The sequence below is a fragment of the Mustelus asterias genome, chromosome 7 (genome assembly GCF_964213995.1).
Source record: "Mustelus asterias chromosome 7, sMusAst1.hap1.1, whole genome shotgun sequence".
NCBI classification, from domain to species: Eukaryota; Metazoa; Chordata; class Chondrichthyes; order Carcharhiniformes; family Triakidae; genus Mustelus; species Mustelus asterias.
The window spans coordinates 1,210,152-1,235,003 of record NC_135807.1 but is presented as its reverse complement, the minus strand read 5'-3'; the positions used below and the strand labels follow the sequence as shown (position 1 = coordinate 1,235,003).

At 45.7% G+C, this 24,852-nt stretch overlaps 1 protein-coding gene across 1 annotated transcript in view; it reads left to right on the top strand.

Moving 5' to 3' along the window:
- agap3 (ArfGAP with GTPase domain, ankyrin repeat and PH domain 3) overlaps positions 1-24,852 on the top strand; it is an 805,117-nt gene that overhangs the window by 187,956 nt on the left and 592,309 nt on the right. The gene's annotated exons all lie outside the window — the stretch shown is intronic.

Below are 24,852 nucleotides of genomic sequence, written 5' to 3'. Positions count from 1 at the left end.
TGGGACTCGACCAGAGACATCCCGGACCCCTGCACCAGGGAGGCAAACCACCATCCGAGAGTCCCGTCTGTGTCCGCAAAAACACCTATCTGACCCCCTCACCGTAGAGTCCCCAATTAGCACTACCCTCCTTTCCTTACCCTTTTGCACTACTGGGCCAGGCTCAGCTCCAGAGACACTGCCACCGCTGCTTCCCCCAGGTGGGCTGTCCTCCCCAGTAGTACTCAGACAGGAGTACTTATTATTAAGGGGAGACTTGCAGTGGACTGAGAAGATTGAGCATGTGGACATTAGGAAAGAGGATGTGTTGGAGCTTTTGAAAAGCATCAAGTTAGATAAATCGCCGGGACCGGATGGGATGTACCCCAGGTTACTGTGGGAGGCGAGGGAAGAGGTTGCTGAGCCTCTGGCGATGATCTTTGCGTCATCAATGGAGACGGGAGAGGTTCCGGGGGATTGGAGGATTGCGGATGTGGTTTCGTTATTCAAGAAAGGGAGAAGAGATAGCCCGGGAAACAGACCAGTGAGTCTAACCTCAGTGGTTGGTAAGTTGATGGACAAGATCCTGAGAGGCAGGATTTATGAACATCTGGAGAGGAATAGTATGATCAGAAATAGCCAGCATGGCTTTTTCCAAGGGTAGATCATGCCTTACGAGCCTAATTGAATTTTTTGAAGATGTAACTAGACACATAGATGAGGGAAGAGCAGTAGATGTAGTTTATATGGATTTCAGCAAGGCGTTTGATAAAGTGCCCCATGCAAGACTTATTGAGAAAGTGAAGGGGCATGGGATACAAGGGGACATTGCTTTGTGGATTCAGAACTGGCTTGCCCACAGAAGGCAAAGAGTGGTTGTAGATGGGTCTTTTTCAGCATGAAGGTCGGTCACCAGTGGAGTGCCCCAGGGATCTGTTCTGGGACCCTTGCTCTTTGTGATTTTTATAAATGACCTGGATGAGGAAGTGGAAGGATGGGTTGGGAAGTTTGGTGATGACACAAAGGTTGGTGGGGTTGTGGATAGTGTAGAGGGATGTCAGCAGTTGCAACGAGACATAGATAAGATGCAAGACTGGGCGGAGAAGTGGCAGATGGACTTCAACCCAGATAAGTGTGTGGTGGTTCATTTTGGCAGGTCGAATAGGATGGAAGAATATAATATTAAGGGTAAGATGCTTGGCAGTGTGGAAGATCAGAAGGATCTTGGGGTCCGGGTTCATAGGACGCTCAAAGCAGCGTCGCAGGTAGAGGCTGTGGTTAAGAAGGCATATGGAATACTGGCCTTCATCAATAGAGGAATTGAGTTCAGAAATCGTGAGATAATGCTGCAGCTGTATAGGACCCTGGTCAGACCCCACCTGGAGTACTGTGCCCAGTTCTGGTCGCCTCATTTCAGAAAGGGTGTGGAAGCCATAGAAAGGGTGCAGAGGAGATTTACAAGGATGTTGCCTGGATTAGGTGGCATGCCTTATGAGGATAGGTTGAGAGAGCTAGGTCTTTTCTCCTTGGAGAGGCGAAGGATGAGAGGTGACCTGATAGAGGTGTACCAGATGTTGAGAGATGTTAACCACCTGGCCAAATACATGAATAGGATGGGAACAGAGGGATATGGTTCCCTGAAGAGTCGGGGGTTTTAGTTCAGACAGACAGCATGGTCGGTGCAGGCTTGGAGGGCCGAAGGACCTGTTCCTCTGCTGTAATTTCCTTTGTTCTTTGTCAGGCATTTCTCATATTGGTGCAGACCCGATGGGCCCCTTCTGCACTGTATGATTTTAACCCAAAAAAGTGCAAGTACACAAATCAGTGCTCACTCCCTCAGTGCTTTGTAACTGATGAAAACAAGCCTATAATTGATGAATTCAAATTCAAATGCACAATGCAAGCTGCAAAAAAAATACATTAACAACGGCTTAACTGCTTTTGTTGCTTTTTATTTATGGAAACAAGCCTGTAATTGATTAATTGACATCCAAGCAGTAACATCCTGGATAAAATCTTGTAAGGATGCATTTTGAACCATCAATATTACTGAACTTGTCAAATGTTTCTGACTCCTCATTCTTTCTTTGCAGATCATTTTTGACTCTTTTCAATGCATTCACCAGACGTATTTGTGCAAGGTATTGTTAAACATATTTTCAGAATGGTTTCCCTTCTGTCAGGAAAAAGATACAAAAGTCTGAGGTCACGTACCAACCGACTCGAGCAGCTTCTTCCCTGCTGCCATCAGACTTTTGCATGGACTTACCATATTAAGTTGATCTTTCCCTACACCCTAGCTATTACTGTAACCCTACATTCTGCACTCTCTCCTTTGCTTTGCATGGTATGTTTTGTCTGCATAGTGCACACGAAACAATACTTTTCACTGTATACGAATATATGTGATAATAAATCAAATCCAATGTTTCTCCCATTAGAGTAACGGTCGACAAGGGCCGAAGGGCCTGTTTCCATGCTGTAAACCCCTGACTCTATGATTTACTCAGGGCAGGGAATTCGCAAACACAATTACCTTAGAGGTTTCCCAAATAAATAAACCAATTTCTCCTATCCGTTATGCCACTGCTCTTCACCCTCACAAAATAAGCTTGCAAGTTCAGCAGGTAATTAGAAAGGCAAATGGAATGTTAGCCTTTATTTCAAAGGGAATGAAGTACAAAATAGGGAAGTCTTGCTAAAACTGAACAAGGCACTAGTCAGACCACACCTGGAATAATTTGAATGTGACTCACGAAGACTTCGAAACTGCTTTTGCCTCGATCCTCAAACTCTTCTCTCAAATTTTCCAAATTACGTATTGTCTCTGGTCTATTGATTGTAAATCATTCAATGATCAATCTATACAGCAGGATATAGATCAGTTGGAGACTACAGCAGGATATAGATCAGTTGGAAATTTACAGCAGGATACAGCTCAACTGGAGCCTTGGGCGGAGAGATGGCAGATGGAGTTTAATCCGGACAAATGTGAGGTAATGCATTTTGGAAGGTCTAATAAAGATAGGAAATATACAGTAAATGGCAGAACCCTCAAGAGTATTGATAGGCAAAGGGATCTGGGTGTACAGGTACACGGGTCACTGAAAGTGGCAATGCAGGTGGAGAAGGTAGTCAAGAACGCATACGGCATGCTTGCCTTCATTGGCCGGGGCATTGAGTTTGAAAATTGGCAAGTCATGTTGCAGCTTTATAGAACCTTAGTTCGGCTGCTCTTGGAATATAGTGTTCAATTCTGGTTACCACACTTCCAGAAGAGGGTACAGAAAAGATTTACAGGATGATGCCTGGTATAGAGGATATTAGCTATGAGGAGGGTTGGAAAACCTTGTTTTGTTCTCACTGAAACGACAGAGGTTGAGGAGCGACCTGATAGAAGTCTACAAGATTATGAGGGGCATGGACAGAGTGGATAGTCAGAAGCTTTTTCCCAGGTGGAAGAGTCAATTACTAGGGGGCATAGGTTTAAAGTGCGAGGCGCAAGGTTTAAAGGAGATGTACGATGCAGATTTTTTACAGAGAGAGTGCTGGGTGCCTGGAACTCGTTGCCGGGGGAGGTCGTGGAAACAGATACGGTAATGACTTTTAAGGGGCGTCTTGACAAATACATGAATAGGATGGGAATAGAGGGATATCGTCCCTGGAAGGGTTGGGGGTTTTAGATAAGTCGGGCAGCGTGGTCGGTGGGCCGAAGGGCCTGTTCCTGTGCTGTAATTTTCTTTGTTCTTCTTTGTTCTATTCGCATGGATAGATTGGCTAACTATTGGAAGACAAGAGTTGGGATAAGGGGCATTTTTAGGGTGGCACTAATGGAGTGCCACAGGGATCAGTGCTGGAACCATAATTATTTACAATATATATTAATGATTTGGATGAGGGAAGTGAATGTATTTTTGCCAAGTTTGTGGATGACACAAAAATAGGTGGGAAGGCAAGTGATGAGGATGACACAGAATCTCCAGAGGGATATAGTTAGGTTAGATGAGTGGGTAAACATTTGGCAGATAGAATCTAATTTAAATAAATGTGAAGTTATGCACATTGGTAGGAAGAGTAAAGGTGCTGAACATTATTTAAATGGAGATAGAATGCAGAATGATGCAGCACAGAGGGATCTGGGGTCCTGATGCATAAACTTCACAACACTGGCTTGCAACTCCAGCAGGTAATTAGAAAGGCAAATGGAATGTTAGCCTTTATTTCAAAGGGAATGAAGTACAAAATAGGGAAGTCTTGCTAAAACTGTACAAGGCATTAGGTCAGACCACACATGGAATAATTTGGATGGTTTTGGTCCCCTTATGTACAAGAGGAGAGGCTGTACTTGATCTGATGCTGACCAATGAGCCTGGACAGGTGTCAGATCTCTCAGTGGGAGAGCATCTTGGGGATAGCGATCATAACTCTATCTCCTTTATGCTTGCATTGGAAAAAGAGAGGATCAGGTTAGCTAGGAAAGCGTTTATATGGAGTAAGGGGAAATATGAAGACATAAGGCAGCAAATTAGAGGAGTAAATTGGAAGGAGGTATTCTCGGGGAAATATACCGAAGAGAGGTGGCAGTTTTTCAAGGAATGTCTGTCTAGAATTCTACAGGACAATGTTCCGAGCAGACAGGGAGGAGTTGGTAGGTTAAAGGAACCGTGGTGCACGAAAGCTGTGCGGGACTTAGTCGCGAAGAAAAGGTAAGCGTACAAAAGGTTCAGAGAGCTTGGCGAAGATAGGGATCTAGATGCGTATACGGCTTGTTGGAAGGGACTAAAGAAGGAAATTAGGAGAGCCAGAAGGGGTCACGAGAAGGCCTTGGCAGGTAGGATTAAGGAAAACCCTAAGGCGTTCTATAAATATGTGAAAAGTAAAAGGATGAGACGTGAAGGAATAGGGCCTATAAAAGGTGAAGGCGGGAAAGTCTGTACGGAACCAGTAGAAATGGCAGAGGTGCTCAATGAGTATTTTGCCTCGGCTTTAACAGAGGAAAAGGTCCTGCCTGGGTGGATGTACTGCGGGCTTGCGGTGGACTGAAAAGATTGAGTATGTGGACTTTAAGATAAAGAGGTTATGCTGGAATCTTTGAATGGCATCAAGATAGATAAGTCGCCGGGTCCGGATGGGATGTACCCCAGGTTACTGTGGGAGGCGAGGGAAGAGATTGCAGAACCTCTGGCGATGATCTTTGCGTCGTCGATGGAGACGGGAGAGGTGCCGGAGGATTGCGGATGTGGTTCCTATTTTCAAGAAGGGGAATAGGGATAGCCCAGGTAATTACCGACCGGTGAGTCTAACCTCAGTGGTTGGTAAGCTGATGGAGAACATCCTGAGGGACAGGTTTTATGAGCATTTAGAGAGGTTTAGTATGCTCAAGAATACTCAGTATGGCTTTGTCAAAGGCAGATCGTGCCTTATGAGCCTGGTGGAGTTCTTCGAAAATGTGACTGAACACATTGCCAAAGGGAAAGGGGTAGATGTGGTTTATATGGATTTTAGCAAGGTGTTCGATAAGGTCCCCCATGCAAGGCTTCTAGAAAAAGTGAGAGGGCATGAGATCCAAGGTGCTGCTGCCCTGTGGATCCAGAACTGGCTTGCCCAAAGGAGGCAGAGAGTGGGTAGAGATGGGTCTTTTTCTAAATGGAGGTCGGTCACAAGTGGTGTGCCCCAGGGATCTGTTCTGGGACCCTTGCTGTTTGTCATTTTCATAAATGACCTGGATGAGGAAGTGGAGGGATGGGTTGGTAAGTTTGCCGACGACATGAAGGTTGGTGGGGTTGTGGATAGTCTGGAGGGATGTCAGAAGTTACAGAGGGACATAGATAGGATGCAAGAGTGGGCGGAGAAGTGGCAGATGGACTTCAACCCAGATAAATGCGTAGTGGTCCATTTTGGCAGGTCAAATGGGATGAAGGAGTACAATATAAAGGGAAAGACTCTTAGTACTGTCGAGGATCAGAAGGACCTTGGGGTCCGGGTCCATAGGACTCTAAAATCGGCCCCGCAGGTGGAGGAGGTGGTTAAGAAGGCGTATGGTGTGCTGGCCTTTATCAATCGAGGGATTGAGTTTAGGAGTCTGGGGATAATGATGCAGCTATATAAGACCATCGTCAGACCCCACTTGGAGTACTGTGCTCAGTTCTGGTCACCTCATTACAGGAAGGATGTGGAACAGATTGAAAGGGTGCAGAGGAGATTTACAAGGATGGTGCCTGGATTGAGTGGCATGCCTTATGAGGATAGGCTGAGGGAGCTCGGTCTTTTCTCCTTGGAGAGACGTAGGATGAGAGGAGACCTAATAGAGGTATATAAGATGTTGAGAGGCATAGATCGGGTGGACTCTCAGAGGCTTTTTCCCAGGGTGGAAATGGCTGCTACGAGAGGACACAGATTTAAGGTGCTGGGGTGTCGGTACAGGGGAAATGTTAGGGGGAAGGTTTTCACACAGAGGGTGGTGGGCGAGTGGAATCGGCTGCCGTCAGTGGTGGTGGAGGCAAACTCAACAGGGACTTTTAAGAGACTCCTGGATGAGTTCATGGGAGTTAATAGGATGGAGGGTTATAGGTAGGCTTAGAAGGTAGGGATATGTCCAGCACAACTTGTGGGGCCGAAGGGCCTGTTTGTGCTGTAGTTTTTTCTATGTTTCTATATACTGGCATTGGAGACAGATTCATTAGGTTGATCCTAGGTTTGAAGGGATTTTCTTATGAGGAGAGGTTGAGTAGGTTGGAATTGTACTCATTGGAGTTTAGAATAAGAAGTGATCTTACTAAGACATATAGGATTCTCAGGGGTTTGACAGGGTAGATGCTGAGAGGTTGCTTTCCCTTGTGGGAGAGTCTCGGACCAGAGGGCATCATCTCAGAGTAAGCAGTTGCCCATTTAAGACTAGAGGTGAGGAGGAATTTCTTCTCTTCAGAGGGGAGTGAATCTGTGGAATTCTTTACCGCAGAGGGCTGTAGAGGCTGGGTCGTCAAGTATGTTCAAGGCTGAGATAGACAGATAAAAAATCAGTAAAGGAATCCAGGGTTATGGGGATAAGGCGGGAAAGTGGAGTTGAGGATTATAATTTTAGATCAGGGGCAGACTGGATGGGCCAAATGGCCTACTTCTGCTCCTACGTCTTACAGTCTCCGAACTCACATAAAGTTCTGTGCTTTTTGGCCGACATTAGCTCCTGGTAAATACACCTTGATTTTAAAATTGTTGTTTTTAAAAAAATCTCTCCATGGCCTCACCGCTCCTTCGCTTTGTAGCCACTTCTAACTATACTGCTCCAATTCTGCTCTTTCCTGATTTGAAGGTCTCTGCCATCAGTGGCCATGTCTTTGAGCTGCTAATGCTGAGAATCCCCTCCCTCACCTCTCCTCTTCTCTATCTCACTTTCATCCTTTAAAATCCTAAAACTTACCTCTTTGATCTTATGGTCACCGACCCAATTATCTCTTATGTGGTCCGGTGTAAGGTTTTGGTTGATAATTCTCCTGTGCCTTGGGATATTTTGCTGTATCGAGGCACAATATAAATACAAGTTGTTGTTATTATTAGAAATCTTCTCAGATATATTTTGTTTTTAATACTCAATTGTATCATCCCTTTTCAATGTTGTAAGAATATCTTTCAATAGCACTAATACTCCCAACATTTGACAAATGTTAATATTAGTTAGCCTTTCTGACATTGAAAATTAACTGCTGAGTCTGATTCCTTCAGCTTCTGAATTTTTTTGCATGGTTTTAAACATTGAAACATCGAAACTGGAAGCAGGAATAGACCATCGAGCCTGCTCCGCTATTCATTACGATCATGGCTGATCATCAAATTCAATATCCTGATCCCCTCTTCCCCCCCCCCCCACATATCCTTTGATCCCTTTAGCCCCAAGAGCTATATCTAATTTCTTCTTGAAATCAAACAATGTTTTGGCCTCAACTACTTTCTGTGGTAGTGAATTCCACACATTCACCACCCTCTGGGTGAAGACATTTCTCCTCGCCTCAGTTCTAAAAGGTTTACCTCTTATCCTCAAGCTATGAGGATAAGGGGTAAATATGAGGTCATCCATTTTGGTAGGAATAACAGCAAAATGGACTATTATTTAAATGGTAAAAAATTGCAGCATGCTGCTGTGCAGAGGGACCTGGGTGTCCTTGTGCAGGAATCTCAAGGAGTTGGTTTGCAGGTTCAGCAGGTAATTAAGAAGGCAAATGGAATTTTGTCCTTCAGTGCTAGAGGGATGGAGTTTAAAAACAGCGAGATTATGTTGCAGCTGTATAAGGTGCTGGTGAGGCCACACCTGGAGTACTGTGTACAGTTTTGGTCTCCTTACTTGAGAAAGGATATACTGGCACTGGAGAGGGTTCAGAGAAGATTCACTAGGTTGATTCCGGAGTTGAGAGGGTTGGCTTATGAGGAGAGACTGAGTAGACTGGGGCTATACGCATTGGAATTCAGAAGAATGAGGGGAGATCTTATAGAAACATATAAGATTATGAAGGAACGAGATAAGATAGAAGCAGGGACGTTGTTTCCACTGGCGGGTGAAACTAGAACTAGGGGGCATAGCCTCAAAATAAGGGGGAGCAGATTTAGGACTGAGTTGAGGAGGAACTTCTTCACACAAAGGGTTGTGAATCTGTGGAATTCCCTGCCCAGTGAAGCAGTTGAGGCTACCTCATTGAATGTTTTTAAGGCAAGGAGAGATAAGTTTTTGAACAGTCACGGAATTAAGGGTTATGGTGAGCGGGCGGGTAAGTGGAGCTGAGTCCACAAAAAGATCAGCCATTATCTTATTGAATGGCGGAGCAGGCTCGAGGGGCCAGATGGCCTACTCCTGCTCCTAGTTCTTATGTTCTTATGACCCCTAGTTCTGGACTCCTCCATCATTGGGAATATTCTTTCTGAATCTACCCTGTCTAATCCTGTTAGAATCTTAGAAGTTTCAATGAAACCCCCTCTCATTCTTCTAACCTCCAGTGCATATAATCCTAACCAACTTTAGGCAGCATTTTCTAGCTGCGCTCACCCCAAAACTGGAAAATCTTGCTGAGGTCAACAGACCTTTGCATGGTCTGCCCCCACCCACTACGATTCCCATATGAGGAATCAGCCTGGTAAACCTTTGCTGTCCTCCCTCTCTAGCAAGGGCATCCTTGTCAAATTTCATTTTGCATTCCTTTCCTTTTTGTCCTCCCTCTCATATGCGCATGCTCTCTGTCTCTCTCCTTTCTTGATGTGGAGATGCCGGCGTTGGACTGGGGTAAACACAGTAAGAAGTTTAACAACACCAGGTTAAAGTCCAACAGGTTTATTTGGTAGCAAAAGCCACACAAGCTTTTGGAGCTCCAAGCCCCTTCTTCAGGTGAGTGGGAATTCCCACTCACCTGAAGAAGGGGCTTGGAGCTCCGAAAGCTTGTGTGGCTTTTGCTACCAAATAAACCTGTTGGACTTTAACCTGGTGTTGTTAAACTTCTTACTGTCTCTCCTTTCTTTCCCAGTTGTTATTTCTGTGTCAAATTTGATATCGAATTCAGCCCCTTGAAGTCACCTGGTTTGGCCTACTTGTGACTCCAGAGCCACAGCAATGTTGTTGACTCTCAACTGGCCTGTGAAATGGCCTTGTAAGCCATTAGGTTCAAGAGCAATTGGGGAAGGGCAATAAATGCTGGCCTAGCCAGCGGCGCCCATGTTACACGAATGAATAAAAAAAATCTTCCCTTTCAATGTTGTGCCTTTGTTTAAAAAGGGCTGCAGGGAAAAGTCTGGGAACTACAGGCCAGGAGCCTCACATCTGTGGTTGGTAAATTGTTAGAAGGTATTTTGAGAGACAGGATCTACAGGCATTTAGAGACGCAAGGACTGATTAGGGACAGCCAGCATGGCTTTGTGAGTGGAAAATCATGTTTCACAAATTTGATTGAGTTTTTTGAAGATAGATGAGGGCAGTGCAGTTGATGTTGTCTACATGGACTTTAGCAAGGCCTTTGACAAGGTACCGCATGGTAGGTTGTTGCATAAGATTAAATCTCACGGGATCCAGGGTGAGGTATCTAAATGGATGCAAAATTGGCTCCTTGTCACAAGCCAGAGGGTGGTTGTAGAAGGTTGTTTTTCAAACTGGAGGCCTGTGACCAGCGGTGTGCCACAGGGATTAGTGCTGGGTCCACTATTATTTGTCATTTATATTAATGATTTGGATGAGAATATAGGAGGCATGGTTAGTAAGTTTGCAGATGACACTAAGATTGGTGGCATAGTGGACAGTGAAGAAAGTTATCTCCAATTGCAACGGGATCTTGATCAATTGGGCCAATGGGCTGACGAATGGCAGATGGAGTTTAATTTAGACAAATGCGAGGTGATGCATTTTGGTAGATTGAATCAGGGCAGGACTTACTCAGTTAATGGTAGGGCGTTGGGGAGAGTTACAGAACAAAGAGATCTGAGGGTACATCATAGAATCATAGAAACCCTACAGTGCAGAAGGAGGCCATTCGGCCCATCGAGTCTGCACCGACCACAATCCCACCCAGGCCCTACCCCCACATGTTCACAGCTCCTTGAAAGTGGAGTCACAGGTGGACAGAGCGGTGAAGAAGGCATTCGGCATGCTTGGTTTCATCAGTCAGAACATTGAATACAGGAGTTGGAATGTCTTGTTGAAGTTGTACAAGACATTGTAAGGCCACAGTTGGAATACTGTGTGCAGTTCTGGTCACCCTATTATAGAAAGGATATTGTTAAACTAGAAAGAGTGCAGAAAAGATTAACTGGGATGCTACCGGGACTTGATGGATTGAGTTATAAGGAGAGGCTGGATAGACTGGGACTTTTTCTCTGGAGCATAAAAGGCTGAGGGGTGATCTTATAGAGGTCTATAAAATAATGAGGGGCATAGATCAGCTAGATAGTCAATATCTTTTCCCAAAGGTAGGGGAGTCTAAAACTAGAGGGCATAGGTTTAAGGTGAGAGGGGAGAGATACAAAAGTGTCCAGAGGGGCAATTCTTTCACACAGAGGGTGGTGAGTGTCTGGAACAAGCTGCCAGAGATAGTAGTACAGGCAGGTACAATTTTGTCTTGTAAAAAGCGTTTAAACAGTTACAATGGGTATGGAGGGATATGGGCCAAATGCAGGCAATTGGGATTAGCTTATGGGTTTTAAAAAAGAAAGGGCGGCATGGACAAGTTGGGCTGAAGGGCCTGTTTCCATGCTGTAAACCTCTATGACTTTAAGATTCTATGACTCAATCCTTACTTTGTTTATTTCACAATCCTCAAATCTCATTGGTAAAGAAGATACCATTTGATTTACAATGTTCCTGCAGTGTCTGCAGTGCAGAAGGAGACCATTTGGCCCATCAAGTCTGTACTGACCCTCTGCAAGAGCACTCCCCCACCCTATCCCCATAATGATCATGGCCAATCCACCTAACCTGCACATTTTTGGACAGGTTCTTCTTGTTGGTTTCTCTGACTGCGCCATTATCAATTTGCACTTTAAGCAATTTTATAATTGGACATGTTTTGAGCTGAAGGGTGTAGATGCAAGTTTGCCCAATGACCGGCGCTATTACATGCCCTGCTGCATCAAATCTTACTCTTTGATAGATATTGAGAGAAAAAGTGGAACCAGTGCAGACCCCTGAGTGAAAACAAAATCCTGTGGATTCTGGAAATCAAATAGAAACAGAAGATGCTGAAAGATTCAGCAGGTCTGGCAGCATGTGTGGAGAGAGGAGGTTCTTTGGAGCTGGAGAGAGGTGTTTTATGCTGTTGAAAAAGGGAACCCCTGGTTACCTGTAATCTCAGCAATATTCCTTAACCCAATTATTTATTTCCTGTCTGTCAACCGCTTTCCTACTCCTGCTGCTACTCTTCCTCTGATACCAGATGGCTTCATTTTTTAATAATGAGCCTCTTGTGAGACATCCCATTGAACAGAAAATCTTTGTGTGGCACTGATCTTTTATGTCCACTCCTGGCACTTTTCATGGACGCACACACATGCACTGTGGATCTGAATATTCTTGAGTGATTGAATTAATTGAACTGTATTTTAATTGTTTTTGGTCATTAATCATGGCTAGATTTTGTCGGCAATACTGCTCCAAACGACTTTAATTTGCGCAAAAAGAATCTGTTGTAGTGGATCAGAATACAGTTGGTTAACGGCTGGCATCAATTTTCAATCTGCTTGGTCTGATGGAATGAAAGTTTTCTTTCTCCATGGTGACTTTATGATGTAAAACAGTCTCTATCCACTTTCTCCTGTGAACAAATTGGCATCCACACTCTCAGTTCATCAGAAAAGCTGTTGCATAAAACATTTGTGGATCCAGAACTGGCTTGCCCACAGAAGGCAAAGAGTGGTTATAGATGGGTCATATTCTGCATGGAGGTTGGTCACCAGTGGAGTGCCCCAGGGATCTGTTCTGGGACCCTTACTCTTTGTGATTTTTATAAATGACCTGGATGAGGAAGATGTAAATTTGCTGATGAGACAAAGTTTGGAGGTGTTGTGGATAGTGTGGAGGGATGTCAGAAGTTGTAGCGAGACATTGACAGGATGCAAGATTGGGCGGAGAAGTGGCAGATGGAGTTCAACCCAGATAAGTGTGAGGTGGTTCATTTTGGCAGGTCAAATAGGATGACGGAATATAATATTAATGGTAGGACTCTTGGCAGTGTGGAAGGTCAGAAGGATCTTGGGGTCCGAGTTCATAGGACGCTCAAAGTAACTGTGCAGGTTGAGGCTGTGGTTAAGAAGGCGTATGGTGTACTGGCCTTCATCAATCGAGGAATTGAGTTTGGGTCATGAGATAATGTTGCAGCTATATAGGACCCTGGTCAGACCACACTTGGAGTACTGTGCTCAGTTCTGGTCGCCTCATTACAGGAAGGATGTGGAAGCCATAGAAAGGGTGCAGAGGAGATTTACAAGGATGTTGCCTGGGATGGGGAGCATGCCTTATGAGGATAGGTTGAGTGAGCTCGGCCTGTTCTCCTTGGAGAGACGAAGGATGAGGGGTGACCTGATAGAGGTGTATAAGATGTTGAGAGGTATTGATCGAGTGGACAGTCAGAGGCTTTTTCCTAGAGCTGAAATGGTTGCCACAAGAGGACACAGGTTTAAGGTGCTGGGGAGTAGGTACAGAGGAGATGTTAGGGGTAAGTTTTTCACTCAGAGGGTGGTGGGTGCGTGGAATGGGCTGCCAGCAACGGTGGTGGAGGCGGATTCGATAGGGTCTTTTAAGAGACTTTTAGATAAGTACATGGAACTTAGTAAGATAGAGGGTTATAGGTAAGCCTAGTAATTGCTAAGGTAGGGGCATGTTCGGCACAACTTTGTGGGCTGGAGGGCCTGTATTGTGCTGTAGTTTTTCTATGTTTCTATAAAACTTTTTTTATTCGTTCCTACCTAACCTCGGTATTGGGCAAATTATTGGAAAAAATTCTCAATGGTATGAATCGTCATTTAGGAAGGCACAGATTAATAAGGGACAGCTAGCATGGATTTGTTAAGAGAGACTTGTGTCTAATTAACTTGATCACATTTTTGTGGGAACAAGGAGGGTTCATAAGTTTAGTGTTTGATGTAGCCCACGTGGTTTTAGCAAACCTTTTGTCAAAGTTCCACACAGCCGACTGATCAGTAAATTTAAAGTTTGTTGGATTCAAGAGTTACTTTCTTTTATCGGCTGAAGCCTGGGGTATAAGAACACAGATGGCGTGTTGCACACATTTCCGATCATGTGTTAAAGAAAGAATGCAGAAACACTAGAGAGTGGCAAAGGAGATTTAGGAGGATGTTGCCTGGCATAAACTATGAGCAAATATGATAGACTGTGATTACATATGAACATATCAATTAGCCATGACGTGGAGATGCCGGCGTTGAACTAGGGTGGGCACAGTAAGAAGTCTCACAACACCAGGATAAAGTCCAACAGCGTTGCCCCTTCATCAGGTGATGATGCAGCGCTCTGAAAGCTCATGCTACCAAATAAACCTGTTGGACTTTAACCTGGTGTTGTGAGACTTCTTACATATGAGTTAGGACTAGGTGTAGGCCATTCAGTAAGATGATAGCTGGAAAATCTCCCCAGGTCTGACAGCATCTGTGGAGAGAGAATAGAGCCAACATTTCAAGTCTGGATGACTTTTCAACTGATTTAAACTGATTGGCAGAAGGATCAGAGAGAAACTGAAGGGAATTCTTTTCATCCAGTGGTGGGAGTCTGGAAGTCACTGCTTGAAACTGGTAGAAGTTGAAACCCTCATCGCATTTACAGATTGCAACCCTAGAACTAGAACATGGGAGTAGGCTGAATCAAACCTTTTTTGCTGGTACGGAGATGATGGGCCAAATAACAACCCTCTGTGCCTTACATAGTTATTTTTTGCTATGTTCATGGCATTTGGATGAAACTGGCTAGGCCAGCATTTATTGCCGATCTCTAATTACCCTTGAGAAGTGGCGGTGAGCCATCTTCTTGAAGTGCTGCAGTCCATGCGGTGTAGGGTCACTCACAATGCTGTTAGGGAGGGAATTCCAGGGGAGTAACCCATTGACAGTGAAGGAACGGTGGTATCATTCCAAGCCAGGTGTTGTATGGCTTGGTGGGGAACTCACAGGTGGTGGTGTAAGGCATCTTGCCCTTTTCCTTTGAGGTGGTCGAGGTCATGGCTTTGGAAAGTGCTGTCAAAGGAACCTTGGTGTTTTGTGGCAGTGCATCTTATAAATGGTTCACACTGCGGCTGCTGGTGGATAGAATGAATGTTGAAGGTGGTGGAATGGACGCCAATTGGGCTGCTTTGTCCTGGATGTAAGCTGCTTTGTCCAGCTTGTAAGCTGCCTTGTGATTAATAAATAACTTTACATTGCATGGTGCTATAGTTAAGTTGTGTGTGAATCCTCAGGGCTACTCCTCGCTTTTTCTAGTCCAGGACAGTGCTGTACATCATTAACGGCAAAATGGAAGAGGAGTTGGAGCGGCTGCAGAGGTTTGGAATCATTGAGCTCATTCAGTTCTCAGGTTGCGCAGCTCCAATTCTCCTTATTCTTAAAAGTGATGGTACAGTGCGCAGAGGCGGGGATTACAAACTCACCATTAATCAAGCCTCCAAGCTGGTCACTTACCATTGCCATGGGTGGAAAATCTGTTTTCAAATCTTGCAGGAGGCACAATGTTCTCAAAACTTGACACGAGCCATGCCTACCAGCAGCTCTTGTTAGGGGAGCACTCAAAACAGCACGTCACAATCAACACTCACAAGGGTTTGTTCAAATACAACCGTTTGAGATCTCACATGAAATGTAGCAGGGCTGCATTCTAGCACCAGTCCTCTTTAACCTGTTCTTCACTTGTGTCCTTAACTATGCTGTCACACATATTGGATGTGACCTTCCTGTTATGGTATGCAAACCTGCCAATGAGTAGAGTCTATTATTTCATTTGCACACTATTATGAGTTAACTTATGACGTTTCAGTGCAAAAGCCAAAACTACTACTACTTCTTCTTAAAAGTGATGGTACAAAAGTGATGGAAATTGTTTGGCGCAACTTGTGGGCCGAAGGGCCTGTTTGTGCTGTAGCTTTTCTATGTTCTATGTTCTGAGAAACTTGTCCAGGAAATTCTTTTTGCCATCGATGATGCCTTGGTTGTTCGTAAAATATAGAGCTGCAAAGACACGCAAAGACATGCTGCAAAGAACGTTGAAGTGGTGCAGCCTAATGAGCTGGAAAAATCAGCATGAGAAAGAACTCGATGGAGAGGGCCCTGATCTGCAGAGCTTCTGTCATAGAGAGCAGCATCTGTTCATGTCACAAGGTACAAGTTCCAAATGTGTCTAACCCTCTGTGTCCATGCTGGGACTCCTTAATCATCTTCGTGTTCATCTGTGATGAGTCTGCAAATCCATTGTCGTCTTCAAACTCCAAGGACAACCATCATCTTCATCTTCATGTACACAACACGATGGAGGGTATCCTCAATGTAAAGCCGGGTCTCCCTCTCCACAAGGACTGTGCGGTGGCCATTCCTACCAAACTGTCATGGACAGATGCCGCTGTGATAGGCATATTGGTGAGGTGAAGCCAAGTAGGTTTTTCTGTCTTGTTTCCCTCACCACCTGCCACTAATCCAGTCTAGTAGCTATGTCCTTTAGGTCTAGGGCCCCTTGGTCTGTAACGATGTTACTAAGCCAGTCTTGGTGATACGCATGGATGTCCCCCACCCAGAGTAAATTCTGTGCTCTTGCATCTTTCAGTGCTTTGTCTAAGTAGTGTTCAACATGGAGGAGGACTGATTCATCAACTGAGGAGGTGGGGGGGTGGGTGGATGGTTCGTGATAGTCAGCAGGAGGTTTCCTTGAAAATATTTGATCTGATACCACGAGACTTCATGGAGTCAGAGTTGATGTTGAGGCCGACCAGTGCAACTCCATCTTGCTTTATGCCACTGTGTCGCCAACTCTGCTGGGTCTGTCCTGCTCGTAGGACGGGAGTGTGGACTGATGGGTATCTGTGAAGACACTGCCAAATCTTACCAAAAAACGGCAGTGTTTTTTTTCTGGCACTGGCAGGAAAACTGGAGAGAGAAACCGGTTGGTTTTCTCCCCAGCTCTTCCCACACTCAGAAAAAATCAAGGTTGTATGTTTCGTGCCATCATACAGGAGGCGGGGCCTCAAATCGCGGCAAAACCTGGCTGCACAGAGATTGGGGCGCCCAGATCATAACCTGTGTAAATTCCCCCCCCCAGCCCACCACGCTCCCCTCCTCCGCTCCCACCCCCGATTGGAGTGCCCCCCCCCCACACACACACACTTTTTCTCTCTCTCTCGCACACAGACTCTCACACAGACTCTCACACAGGCACACACACACAGACACTCTTGCGCTCTCTCGTGCTCTCTCTCTCGCGCGCTCTCTCTCTCTCGCGCTCTCTCTCTCGCGTTCTCTCTCTCACACGCTCTCTCTCTCTCTCTCTCTCTCTCTCGCGCTCTCTCTCTCTCTCGCGCGCTCTCTCTCTCTCTCTCTCTCTCTCTCTCTCTCTCGCGCTCTCTCTCTCTCTCTCTCTCTCTCGCGCGCTCTCTCGTGCGCGCGCGCTCTCTCGTGCGCACTCTCTCTCTCGTGCGCACTCTCTCTCTCGTGCGCACTCTCTCTCTCGTGCGCACTCTCTCTCTCGCGCTCACTCTCTCTCGCGCTCACTCTCTCGCGCGCTCTCTCTCTCGCTCGCGCGCGCGCTCTCTCGCGCGCGCTCTCTCTCTCGCGCTCTCTCTCTCGCGCTCTCACTCTCGCGCTCTCACTCTCGCACTCTCTCTCTCGCGCTCTCTCTCTCGCGCTCTCTCTCTCGCGCTCTCTCTCTCGCGCTCTCTCTCTCTCGCGCGCTCTCTCTCTCGCGCGCTCTCTCTCTCTTGCGCGCTCTCTCTCTCTCGTGCGCGCTCTCTCTCTCGCGCTCTCTCTCTCGCGCTCTCTCTCTCGCGCTCTCTCACGCACGCTCTCTCTCTCTCGCGCGCGCTCTCTCTCTCGCGCTCTCTCTCGCGCTCTCTCTCGCGCTCTCTCTCTCGCGCTCTCTCTCGCGCTCTCTCTCTCGCGCGCGCTCCCTCGTGCGCGCGCACGCTCTCACTCTCTCACACACACACACGTTCATAAGGAGGATTTTGCAGTGTTGACAGGGCTGGATTTCCTGTTGTTGTTTCCAGATGCACACCTGGTTTCATTCCTTTTCTTAGACATGGTAGTGATTTAGTTCAACTGAGTGGGTCTTGCCTGGCCATTTCAGAGGGCATTTAAGAGTCAACCACTTGCTATGGCTCTGGAGTCACATGTAGGCCAGTCCAGGTAAGGACGGCAGATTTCCTTCCCTAAAGGACATTAGTGAACCAACTGGGTTTTACTTTATGACAATTAGCAATGTCATGGTTACCAATACTGAGACAAAGATTTAATTCCAGATTTATTAATTGGATTCAAATTCTATGAGCTACCATGATTGGATTTGGTCCCGTGTGCCCAGAACATGAGCCTGAACCTCTAAGTTACTTGTCCAGTGACATTATCCCTTCTCCACTGGAATATTACTCTGAAAACTGCTGTAAAATTTTGTGGTAATATTAAACCTGTTTATGCACAATTCTCATTAGCTCCCCTGCTGTGAAGCTTTGAATTAACCATGGAGTGCAGCCTTCTCTTTTCACTCAGATGGACCAACTAATAAAGGCTGGTAAAACCTTTTTTTAAAAATTGGAGATTAAAAGTTGAATGACTTCCGAAGCTGCTTTGAAATATCTCCTGGTCTCTTGTTCTCAGCAGACAGGTGTTGGCATGTGATAATCCAGTGAAGATTTTATTAATCCTGGTTCCAACTGTCTACAGTTCTGGAATCAAATCAGTTTCAACCTGAGAAATAAATCTCTGCATCATCATTGGTGTCACAAAGACAATGTTTCAGTCGTCAGCTGAGGGACAGCAATAGAACATAGAACATAACAGCGCAGTACAGGCCCTTCGGTCCTCGATGTTGCGCCAAACTGTGAAATCAATCTAAAGCCCATCTAACCTACTCTCTTCCAATATCATCCATATCTTTATCCAATGACCATTTAAATGCCTTTAATGTTGGCGAGTCCACTACTGCTGCAGGCAGGGCATTCTATGCCCTCACTACTCTCTGAGTAAAGAACCTACCTCTGACATCTATCCTATATCTATCACCCCTCAATTTAAAGCTATGTCCCCTCGTGCTAGCTATCACCATCCGAGGAAAAAGGCTCTCATTATCCACCCTGTCTAATCCTCTGATCATCTTGTATGCCTCTATTAAGTCACCTCTTAACCTTTTTCTCTCTAATGAAAACAACCTCAGGTCCCTCAGCCTTTCCTCATAAGACCTTCCCACCATACCAGGCAACATCCTGGTAAATCTCCTCTGCACCCTTTCCAATGCTTCCACATCCTTCCTATAATGCGGCGACCAGAACTGTACGCAATACTCCAAATGCGGCCGCACCAGAGTTTTGTACAGCTGCAACATGACCTCCTGGCTCCGAAACTTAATCCCTCTCCCAATAAAAGCTAACACACCATACGCCTTCTTCACAACCCTATCAACCTGGATGCCAACTTTCGGGGATCTATGCACATGGACACCGAGATCTCTCTGTTCATCCACACTACCAAGTATCTTACCATTAGCCCAGTAGTCTGTAATCCTGTTATTCCTTCCAAAGTGAATCACCTCACATTTTTCCGCATGAAACTCCATTTGCACCTCTCAGCCCAGCTCTGCAGCTTATTTATGTCCCTCTGTAACCTGCAACAACCTTCCGCACTGTCCACAACTCCACTGACTTTAGTGTCATCCGCAAATTTACTAACCCATCCTTCTACGCCCTCATCCAGGTCATTTATAAAAATGACAAACAGCAATGGCCACAATCTGTCACTTCAGGGACTTTTCGTACACTCTGACGGCGTGAAAGCTGCAGTGCGTGACAACCTGCCAAATCTCCACTCATAATTGTGTGCAAATGAAATAATACAGACTCTACCCGTTGGCAGGTTTGCAAACCGTAACAGGAAGGTCACATCCAGCAGCCATGCATTGACTACTATTTACATATTACCCAACTGGTTTGCTTTCAGTGGAGTTTCTCTTGTCTAGTTTCCAGAAAGGATTGACAAAGTACCTGGGAGGGAAGGCTGATGGCGCCCTTCTAGCTTCGGCAATTGTTTGGCCGAAGTTGAAAAAAAACTTGCCAGCTGGCTGTTTGGCTGTGGGAGGCAGCACTGTTCAGCTTATTTACATTGTAGCCGAGCTCAGGGGTTCATATGCTCAAGAGTTATGAGCCTAACTGCTTCCTCTTGTCATTGTCCTCCTCATCCATCTGCACAGGACTACTGAGAAACATGGCAGAGTGAAATCATCTGACTCTGGACTCGAGAGTCCGTGTAGAATAATGGGTAGAACAATTGTGGTACGCTTTTTGACTTCATGAAAACCCAAAACTTGGATAAACTGATGTCAGGACCTCATTGTAATACCCCTTTTAAAAAGAACTTAGAGTGCATCCAGTGTAAATGTAGGAATTGACAGGTAACAAACAACCAATGTCCATCTAGTTCCTCGTAATTTGCACTGATAATGATAACCATAGTAAGAAGTCTCACAACACCAGGTTAAAGTCTAGCAGGTTCATTTGGAATCATGAGCTGCCCCTTCATCTGACTCACCTGAGGAAGGAGCAGTGCTCCGAATGCTTGCCAGAATCAGATGATTTCACTCTGCTACCTTTCTCAATGGTCCTGTGCCCACCCCAGTCCAACGCTGGCAACTCCACATCAATGACAACCATGGCACAGTCACCCTTGCTGACCCTGGGAAGTTGCTGAATTGCAGGATTTTTGTCACTTGGCTTATTCATAGACTCTAAGCCCCTTCTTCAGGTGAGTGGGAATTCTGTTCACAAACAGAATTTATAAAGACACAGACTCAATTTACATGAATAATGGTTGGAATGCGAATACTTACAACTAATCCAGTCTTTAAGAAACAAAACAATGGGAGTGGAGAGAGCTTCAAGACAGGCTAAAAGGATGTGTATTGTCTCCAGACAAGACAGCCAGTGAAACTCTGCAGGTCCACGCAACTGTGGGAGTTACAAATATTGTGACATGAACCCAAGAAAGGATGTCCCGAGGCATGGTACATTGGGGAAACTATGCAGACGCTGCGACAACGGATGAATGAACACCGCTCGACAATCACCAGGCAAGACTGTTCTCTTCCTGTTGGGGAGCACTTCAGCGGTCACGGGCATTCGGCCTCTGATATTCGGGTAAGCGTTCTCCAAGGCGGCCTTCGCGACACACGACAGCGCAGAGTCGCTGAGCAGAAACTGATAGCCAAGTTCCGCACACACAAGGACGGCCTCAACCGGGATATTGGGTTCATGTCACAATATTTGTAACTCCCACAGTTGCGTGGACCTGCAGAGTTTCACTGGCTGTCTTGTCTGGAGACAATACACATCCTTTTAGCCTGTCTTGATGCTCTCTCCACTCCCATTGTTTTGTTTCTTAAAGACTGGATTAGTTGTAAGTATTCGCATTCCAACCATTATTCATGTAAATTGAGTCTGTGTCTTTATAAATTCTGTTTGTGAACAGAATTCCCACTCACCTGAAGAAAGGGCTTAGAGCCTCGAAAGCTTGTGTGGCTTTTGCTACCAAATAAACCTGTTGGACTTTAACCTGGTGTTGTTAAACTTCCTACTGTGTTTACCCCAGTCCAACGCCGGCATCTCCACATTATTCATAGACCCAGTGTTTGCATTGGAGCTGGCCTCGGTCCAGGTTTTCTATAACATTGCAGCAATCAGCTGAGCAATTTTAATTGTGTTTTTGTTGTGTTAATGTTTTATTGTGTTTATGTTTTTGATTTCTTTCTTCCTTCCCTCACTTTGCAAAAGCTCTTTGTTTTTGCTGCTTCCTCCTCTCTTGTACACACTTCCTCCCCGTGGAAAGATTACTCCTCACTCGTTCTGTGTTCCAGTAAACACCTGAGGAGTCAGAGAACAAAGTGCAGCACAGGAACAGGCCCTTTGGCCCTCCAAGCCTGTGCTGATTCTGATGTCTTAACACTAAAAAAAACCTTCTGCCCCGACTCAGTCCGTATCCCTCTATTCCTTCCCTATTCATGTACCCATCCAGATTCCTCTGAAATGTTACTCATGTGCCTGCTTCCACCACCTCCTCTGGCAGCGCGTTCCAGGAACCCATAGAACATAGAACATTACAGCGCAGTACAGGCCCTTCGGCCCTCGATGTTGCACCGACCAGTGGTACCAATCTAAAGCCCCTCTAATCTACACTCTTCCAATATCATCCATATGTTTATCCAATAACCACTTGAACACTCTCAACGTTGACGAGTCCACCACTGCTGCAGGCAGGGCATTCCACGCCCTTACTACTCTCTGAGTAAAGAACCTACCTCTAACATCTGTCCTATATCTCTCAGCCCTCAATTTCAAGCTATGTCCCCTCGTGCTAGCCAACACCATCCGAGGAAAAAAGCTCTCACTATCCACCCGATCTAATCCTCTGATCATCTTGTATGCCTCTATTAAGTCACCTCTTAACCTTCTTCTCTCTAACGAAAACAACCTCAAGCCCCTCAGCCTTTCCTCATACGATTTTCCCACCATACCAGGCAACATCCTGGTAAATCTCCTCTGCACCCTTTCCAACACTTCCACATCTTTCCTATAATACGGCGACCAGAACTGTACGCAATATTCCAAATGCGGCCGCACCAGAGTTTTGTACAGTTGCAGCATTACCTTCTGGCTCCGAAACTCAATCCCTCTACCAATAAAAGCTAACACACCGTACGCCTTCTTAACAACCCTATCAACCTGGGTGCCAACTTTCAAGGATCTATGCACGTGGACACCCAGATCCCTCTGTTCATCCACACTACCAAGTATCTTACCATTAGCCCAGTACTTTGTATTCCTGTTACTCCTTCCAAAGTGAATCACCTCACACTTTTCCGCATTAAACTCCATTTGCCACCTCTCAGCCCAGCTCTGCAGCTTATCTATGTCCCTCTGTAACCTGCCACTTCCCTCCGCACTGTCTACAACTGCACCGACTTTAGTGTCATCCGCAAATTTACTAATCCATCCTTCCACACCCTCATCCAAGTCATTAATAAAAATGACAAACAGCAGTGGCCCCAAAACAGATCCTTGCGGTACACCACTAGTAACTGAACTCCAGGATGAATATTTCCCATCAACCACCACCCTTTGTTTTCTTACAGCGAGGCAATTCCTGATCCAAACCACTAAATCACCCTCAATCCCATGTGTCCGTATTTTCTGCAAAAGCTTACCATGGGGAACCTTATCAAACGCTTTGCTGAAATCCATATACACCACATCAACCGCTTTACCCTCATCCACCTCTTTGGTCACCTCAAAGAACTCAATAAGGTTTGTGAGTCACTGGTTTGTCCCAGTGGCACCAAACAAGTGTCCCCTTCTAAGGCACATAACCACGAGTGAATTAAATTGTAAAATCAAAGGACTCTTATCACTTAAATTGTATTACAGCCTGCAGCTAGTACATGCTTCAATCCCTGTGGTGTCCATCCAGTCCCAGCAGGCAGGTCCTCTGTTATTAGCTCATCACCCTGTGTTCCTTCTCCAGGGGCATCTGGACATTGAGAAGGCTGCAGAAGACATCATGCAGGAATGTTGGTGCTGTTTTTTTTCTCTCCCCTCCCTTCTTCTCACTGTTTAAAGGGGGGGATTTGTGTTCTATAGACCGCCTCCAAGTGGGAGTATAAGCTTTAATTACATTATTACTCTGGTTTTGAGGGAATGTTACAATAACATCCAGTGATGATGTCCCTCCTTTGTATTCCTATCCTGTGCTATTCTCTGGCCACAAGTGGAGCCTGTGGGTTTGGTAGCAGTCACAGGGTGTATGAAACAATGGCCATGGCCTCACTGATGTGTATGGCTCGGTGGATAACGCACAAGGTTGCCAGTCAAGTGGATAGAGCTGTGAAGAAGGCCTATAGTGTGTTAGCTTTTATTAACAGGGGGTTGGAGTTTAAGAGCCGTGGGGTTATGCTGCAACTGTACAGGACCTTGGTGAGACCACATTTGGAATATTGTGTGCAGTTCTGGTCACCTCACTATAGGAAGGATGTGGAAGCGCTGGAAGGAGTGCAGAGGAGATTTACCAGGATGCTGCCTGGTTTGGAGGGTAGGTTATATGAGGAAAGGTTGAGGGAGCTAGGGCTGTTCTCTCTGGAGCGGAGGAGGCTGAGGGGAGACTTAATAGAGGTGTATAAAATGATGAAGGGGATAGATAGAGTGAACGTTCAAAGACTATTTCCTCGGGTGGATGGAGCTATTACAAGGGGGCATAACTATAGGGTTCGTGGTGGGAGATACAGGACGGATATCAGAGGTAGGTTCTTTACGCAGAGAGTGGTTGGGGTGTGGAATGGACTGCCTGCAGTGATAGTGGAGTCAGACACTTTAGAAACATTTAAGCGGTTATTGGATAGGCACATGGAGCACACCAGGATGATAGGGAGTGGGATAGCTTGATCTTGGTTTCAGATAAAGCTCGGCACAACATCGTGGGCCGAAGGGCCTGTTCTGTGCTGTACTGTTCTATGTTCTATGTTCTATGCTACAGGACATTGTTTGTTCAAACCTGACTCTGCATACTCTGATTTCAACCTCACAAACTAGGACACAGCAGTACTGAGGGAGTGGTACACTAAACTAAAATTTACTCTTTCTGTTTTGGTGGCTTAAATAAAAATTACAACATGGAAAGAGGCCATTCAGCTGAGTTAGTCTGTTGGTGTGATGATTGTCCCTTTAAGGGCAACACAGTAGAATAAGTGCCACCCAGGCCACAGTTGGTAAGGGATCACAGGACATACTTTCAAAGAAGAGTAGAACATAGAACATAGAACAGTACAGGCCCTTCAGCCCTCGATGTTGTTCCGAGCTTTGTCCGAAACCAAGATCAAGCTATCCCACTCCCTATCATTCCGGTGTGCTCCATGTGCCTATCCAATAACCACTTGAAAGTTCCTAAAGTGTCCGACTCCACTATCACAGCAGGCAGTCCATTCCACACCCCAACCACTCTGAGTAAAGAACCTACCTCGGACATCCCTCCTATATCTCCCACCATGAACCCTGTTATGCCCCCTAGTAACAGCTATATCCACCCGAGGAAATAGTCTCTGAACGTCCACTCTATCTATCCCCCTCATCATCTTATAAACCTCTATTAAGTCGCCTCTCATCCTCCTCCGCTCTA